Source organism: Sinocyclocheilus anshuiensis, unplaced genomic scaffold (genome assembly GCF_001515605.1).
Source record: "Sinocyclocheilus anshuiensis isolate Anshui unplaced genomic scaffold, SAMN03320099.WGS_v1.1 scaffold2068, whole genome shotgun sequence".
Taxonomy (NCBI): domain Eukaryota; kingdom Metazoa; phylum Chordata; class Actinopteri; order Cypriniformes; family Cyprinidae; genus Sinocyclocheilus; species Sinocyclocheilus anshuiensis.
The window spans coordinates 98,368-105,361 of record NW_015546132.1 but is presented as its reverse complement, the minus strand read 5'-3'; the positions used below and the strand labels follow the sequence as shown (position 1 = coordinate 105,361).

General features: G+C 38.5%; 1 pseudogene; it reads right to left on the bottom strand.

The window, feature by feature from the left end:
• Window positions 1–203, bottom strand: part of LOC107701080 (uncharacterized) — a 4,543-nt pseudogene extending 4,340 nt beyond the window's left edge.
• Between the last annotated feature and the right edge of the window lie 6,791 nt (window positions 204–6,994).

Genomic DNA, 6,994 nt, shown 5'->3' with positions numbered 1-6,994 from the left:
TCTTTGAGTTCAGCTGATTAAAAATGGGGGCAAAAAAAAAAGTGTTGCGTTTATAATTTTGTTCAGTGTATGTTGTCATCCAGCTGGTCCTGTGTCTGATGCCTTAGAGTTTCAGCCGCCTTGGGTAGGAGGCTGTCTGTCACGACACTGAGCCATGTCTCTAAGTCCTCCCAGTGGCTGACAGGGTCTGTTGTGCGAGACATGTTTCGACATGGAGAGGGAGACCTAGACCAGAGACCGACACAGACCTTGAAGAGGAAAAACAAAAAGGTGTGAATGTGCAATGTCAGGTGTGGGTTGGTGTTGGGTGTGTAATGAGCAGGTGAGCATGGTTCTCTATGACTGTGGTCCTCTGGGTAGGCATTCTTCTAACTTGTAGTCTCTGTGGGGGGAATTAGTAGACACGCACAAGTAGCACCGCTAGAGAACAGAGGGAGAAAAGAAAAACAATACACAGAGCAAAGAACAGAGTAATAATTGGCTGCCTCCTTTTTTCTACAAAAGAAAGTGTTTTGTTGTTGTTGTTTTTTGTAAAGGAAGAAGGTAAGAGCTAATGGTAAGATGAGAGAGAAAGACAAAAAATACCCTTTTCTAGCAGCAGAATGAGTAGAATTAAAGTTGGCTGACGACGCGGAGCTGTGGTTTGAAGTTGAAGTTTAGACGGCACTCTTTCGGAGACACGGCGTTGGGCAAAACTTAACTCGGAACACGAAACTCTCTACGGAAAATAAAATAAAGTAAAGAAATAGAAGTAAAGTTTGACGAGACTAGGTGGCGTTTCTCCTCATGGTTTTGTGTAAGCCAGAGCACGCTCAAAAAGCTAAAGAAGCATGATTAAAAAGCATAGCTCAAAGCTATGACTAAAAAGAAGAGAGTGAAACAAAGAGCGAGCAAAGAAGGGGGTTGAAGAAGAGAGTGATTTGATGGTGTCCTGAGTATTTAAACTGGGCTTTTGGACACCTCCCAAATGGTGTTTTGACCAATTAGATGTCGTCTTTGCTCGGGGTGTTGTATATTTCTCCTCCCAATTCATAAATCAAATGTTATCTTATCAGTCACATGGTCCGAGTTTTTCCCGCTCTTGCAGAGTATAATTTTGGACATGATTTCTATAACAAGAATATGATACCTTTGACAAAGAATTGATTGGAAGAAACGTTTCAAGCAAGAAGATTCAAACACATACATACCCAACATGAATATAATCCTATAAACTATTCAATAGTTATTCAAAATACATACACAATAAATGATTAAAACGTGATAGTCTAATGTGTGGGTTAGATACATAATATGGGGTTATGCATAGAAATGATTAGTTGCTTACGAGTCCTTTTAGTGTCATTTAGGTGCATGGAAAGGCAGTTTCTGTGCCATTCTGTGAATGTATGAAGACCAGAGTTTAAGAGTCAATCCACAGAGCTCGTGATTGTGGTTACTATCACATGATGGTCATGCTGTCATCTCTTTGACCATTTAATCTTGATTACTTGCCCTAAAATTGACTATCTCCTTCCTGAGTTGTTATGATCAGTGTGTTCCTTTTGTGTTAATGTTGAAAGCTGTTCTGTGAAAGAGTTGGTTAGGCTTGCTTCAGACTGGCTAGTGCTAGGATCTGATTTATGAACATCCTGTTGTTTTGGGCCTCTGTATAATTCGGCTCCTCATGTTTCAACCATGTTTTGACCAAATCTTAGATTGTCTGATTCGGTCTGATATCCTACATTGAATTAATCAAAAAGTATCATTAAAGTACTGAGGACGTAAACCATAATTACGTGCTAATAAAACCAACAGCTTATGGGAGTTAAAACTGATAGAGTAAACAGACCAAATGAAGAAGGGAGACAAGACGTACGTATAAGTGTAAAAGGGAGAAGAATGAGGTGAAAAAGTCCACTAGTGTGAGTTAAAGTGCAGATACAAAAGCTTAATCACTTCAACACTGCCAAACACTGCAAAACACACTGCATTCAGCCACACTAGCCCGTGAAATGCTACGTGCTAACCGCTAGCCTTCAATGCGAATAGCTTTACAGTGCAATAGGGCTTCAATGCAAACACGTTAGCTTCAGTTAGCTTAGCTTATGCTAGAGTTTGTTTACAAACGGCATCAATATGGCGTTGGCGGACTGTGCCTGCACACTTGAAAGTTACCCTGGAAAAGGTTTCTTAGGATTTCTGGGTTACGGCTGTTACTATGGCGATGCACACAACAGTAAGCCAGCATGCGAGTGACACACAGTTTACATGCATCACGTGAAATGATGGCGCATTTCAACACTTGAACAACCAAAGAGCACTATTTAGATTCTTATCTTATAGCGCTGAACAATCTCAACTTGTTAGAGTGAGGCAACTTTATCTACAGATTTACTGCAATTTTAATACAATAACATTATTGCGATATCGGCGGATCTCAGCTTTGTGTTAGCCTATTTAGACAGACAACAACACGTGGATTTAACCACCAAATTTTACTTGATCAAGAATTCACAATTCCCCCATAAAACAACGTTCAAACACTCGCTTTGATATGGCTGTCGATCAGATTTCGACCCACAAATGGCTGAGAGAAGACTCTTTAGATTCTTCTTGGAATGTGGTGATTCAATAGTTTATTTGTGTCTGTTCGACAGGCCCCACAAAACGTATATATATATTTATTTTTGCCATTATAAATTTTAGGAACAGCGAATAGCACATTTTTTCTTAAGGTGTGCCTTTAGCCCTGTTGTACCCTACTACAGATCCTCACATCTCCCAATAATAAGACAATCTCTCATGAAGAAGTAGGCATTGATCATCTTCTGCAGAGGTGGTCTTTCACCACGCTATGACGTCACAATGTAACAAATTCCAAAACAAGTCCTTTTGCCAGCTTGGTTTCAATAAAAGCTCTTTTTTGAACTAACCAGAAAGCTTTGAGTTTTAAAACTATCGTACATTGACCTGTCAAATGTCAAAATGGATGTGGTTTAATTTGATGTATTTCACTATCGGAGCAATTACTCCCCCTGTTGTAATTTCATCTGCTTTGGCATCCCGACCAAATAGCAAGCTGGGACCATCCTCTTACATGTTCCTGTGGCTCAGTGGTAGAGCATTGCGTTAGCAGCACAAAAGGTCGTGGGTTTGATTCCCAGGGAACACACACACTGGTAAAAAATGCTCAAATCGTCTCATGCACCAAGTGGGGGACGGTACATGGGCTTTGAGCCAATACTTGAGGGGCTGCATGAGTTAGATTAAAACTTTTTCTTTTTTTTTTTTTTTTTTTTTGTTAAGTCTGATTGAGAAGTATGCTTCTAAACAGGGGATTTGGAGATGGGAATTTCTAAATACCAGGACTGTGATTGTTATTACAATTTCCTCTGGGGCGAAAGAAAGAACAATAACAATGACATTGTCAGTTTCTTAGCTTGTAGGATTGACACCATACACCAATTAGAGCGTTTCTAGAAGTGTTTAAGATTGCAGAGGCTTATCAGTCCTCTTGTTGATCTGCTTTGGCCTTGGCTGGGTAGGATCCCACATGAGAAGGGAAGGTGGGGTGAGAGTCAGACAATTTTGAAACGAAGTGTTCAAGTTTCACAAATATCTGTTAAATGTTTCCAAATTTCTCTGCTTTTATGATTCTCACAGGTACAATCCCAGAAACAGCAGCAGTAGTCAAATCAGAGGAGGACCGCTGAGAGACAGAGGAGAAGAAGGAGAGTGAGGTTTTGCTACCAATGTTAGGGAAAATGACAGGGTTGACAGAATGGCGGTGCTGATGGGTCGATACACCAGGGGATTGGTTTTTGCGGTGATAGTAGGAGGAGACTCACTACCATAAAGATTTGAGGAAAACCCTAGTTTTCCTTTGAGGTTTTGCTAACTGGATGGGCTAATGCTCTTATAAACTAGGCTTGGTGATGAGTTGGGTTGATCCAGTCGGAGTCCAGTGGCAAGGCCCACTGCCTGAGCATACCAAGTGAACTTGTGTAAGGTCACCGGACCCTCTGTCCCCGTCATACTGCAGTGAGCCTCTCAGTTATGGCTTTTAGCACAACCGGGCAACATTCGGGTGAGGCACGTCAATGACTAACTGGCCTGAGAAGAGAATGGGGCTGGGCCCTGGGGTTATCTGCCAGCGCAGACCCGTAGTCTGACTTACTTTGTAATAACTAAACAGGGTGATATACCCAAGCCTTCGCTCAGTTAGCCTCTGTTGACTCCTCCTCCGGCATGCACGATTGCTGATGCCTCGCTGCGTGCCTTCACTCGCAGTACTAGGAAGGAGGTATGTGATTTCACCTCCAGGTTATGTCAGAACAGGTGACTCCACTCACTGTGACCTACCGTGGAGGCAACCGTCACTTCACCGACCAAGCACTAGGGGGAGTGCTATCTACTAACAGGCTTAAGTAAGGGAAAACCTATGAAAATTTAGCTGAGTTAATGAAATAATAATTATTAAATTAAATAATTGAAGGAGAGGAAAAGAAGGCCCAACAGGCAGAAAAAAAAACTTAATTGCGAATGAAATTAAAATTTCAAATCAGTATCAATATGGAAGCAGAAACCGTAATTATTTATGAAATGAGATTAAAATGTTAAATCAGTAATGACAATTAATGATTAAACTTAATAATGTTGTCATTAAAATTGCTATGAGCAATTATAATTAAATTAATCAATAAGTACCATTATACTAATGAGAGCAGAAACCGTAATTAATTATTAATTGACATTAAAATTTCAAATCAGTAATGATAGAAAATGAGTGATTTACTGATGTCATTATAAAAAATCAATAAGAGCCGTTATAATTGATGTAAGGGAAACAGTTCAATTTAGCTCAAAGGGAATCATTTAAGATTTTAAAGGGAATTTGGACAGAATCACTGTTTTACGGCTGCTCACTGAGACAGCCAGGGATTCATTGAACGAACCGTATAACATCAACTCTGCAATGGATATTTATATCCAAAATATAGTGAAAACACTATTAATTAGCACAGTAACAAGATCGGCAGTTTAAGACATTAACTTGTAAGCACAAAACACAAGATACTTCTCTTTTCAATATAAATAAGGCTTTATTGGATAAATCTAAGACATATAAACTAATCTAACACATAAACACACACATTCACACAAGTTGCAGAAAGAGAGAAAGTGAGGAAATAATTAGTTTAAGAGAATGAAAATGTGAAATCCCAAGTTTACAGCAATATGTGCAATTGCATAGACCGCCTCTCCATTGTTAAACTGCAGTAAGTGAACTTAGTTAACATCTGAGATCGTACAATAAGGTAGAAATTGAGCGTGTTCCTCATTTCTGTAATGCCTTTTCCTGTGGCTCAGTGGTAGAGCATTGCGTTAGCAGCACAAAAGGTCGTGGGTTTGATTCCCAGGGAACACACACACTGGTAAAAAATGCTCAAATCGTCTCATGCACCAAGTGGGGGACGGTACATGGGCTTTGAGCCAATACTTGAGGGGCTGCATGTGAAGCAGGCTCAGAGGAATCATAGAGGCAGCATGACATTTGCAAATCAGGCGTCAGTATTCAGAGTAAACAGGAGTTTTCCCATATGGGGAATGAAACCATTCGATAGGGAAATGGCAGACATGTTACTTACTCAGATGTCATGTGAAACTTCTTATTTGGGTCATACTTTCAAGATGTGGTAAGTGTAAGTACAGTTAATATCCACACTGGTGGGTTGACTGATAGCCCACAAATACACCTGTAAACATTAGACTCATCCACGCTGAGGAGCTGTGCCAATGCACAAAACGTAAAGAGGATATTTCCGCAAATAACAGCAATTATAGGTTTCAAACAGAGATGGCGACAAAGATGCAAAACGTATGCACTTCAGCTTTAATTGCATGTTAAAAACAATTTAATAAAAATGTATTATAATTTATATTAAATGCAATTATAATAAATGCAAATATATGCAATCTATATTAAATGCAGTTGAACTGTAGATTGCATTTTTGACACACTTATGTAAACTTTATTGAATAACATACAACAGAAATCATAATCAAATACATGTGCTTTTGTATACTAGTAAACATCAAAATAAGTGTCCTACTTTAAACAATAACAAAAGTTATGAACAATGATTAAAATATAGTAAAAATAAAACATTTAATTTGACATTACTGTAAAATGCAATTTTTAAAAGTGTACTTGAGTGTGTTAAGAAAGAGTCATGAAAGGGTATTTTCTTTGAGCACACGTGCCCTTATGTTATTTCATTAATATTTGCAAGTACAAAAAAAAAACTTTTAAGATTTTAAGGCACATAATTCAATTAAGTCAACTTCTAACACAAGGTTAAAAGTTAGCAAAAATGATAAGTTAACCATGAGGTTACCATGAGGTTGGGGACAGTTGTATTACTGGTGAAAAGTGTACATTTACAATCAAATCAAGTATTTTGGTATGAGTCATCAAATAATTAGTAGGCCTAATTTGTAAATGCAAAACACGCGCAAAAATGAGAGGCAGGATTTATCACATGAACCAATCATATTCAGTCATAACCAATCATATTTTCCCCATTCATTCTCAATTACCCCCTACCAATCCCACTGCACACTTTGCAAATCTGTTAAAACTCAATGGGTTCAGTGGATTTATACACATTTTTTAACCCATTTGTGCCCAAATTTTTCTAAATGGTTTCATGCATATAGTCATGTTAATAGTGTCCTATGTGAACATGTTCTGCATTTATTTTCCCCAGGTTTTTTCTTTTCTTGAAAATCGTATTTGAATGTGCAGCAACTATAGTTGCCGGTGGACAAATATGTTGTATGCACCCATTCAATGTCAAATTTGAATAGGAGGAGAGCTTTTGGCATCTAACTCAAAATAACTGCTTTCAACAGATCAATCTTTATTCATAAACAAATTTATCTTGCATAAAGTCGAAGAACATTCGATGCAAACCCCCCCCCCCCAAAAAAAATGGCATCAAGCTTATAA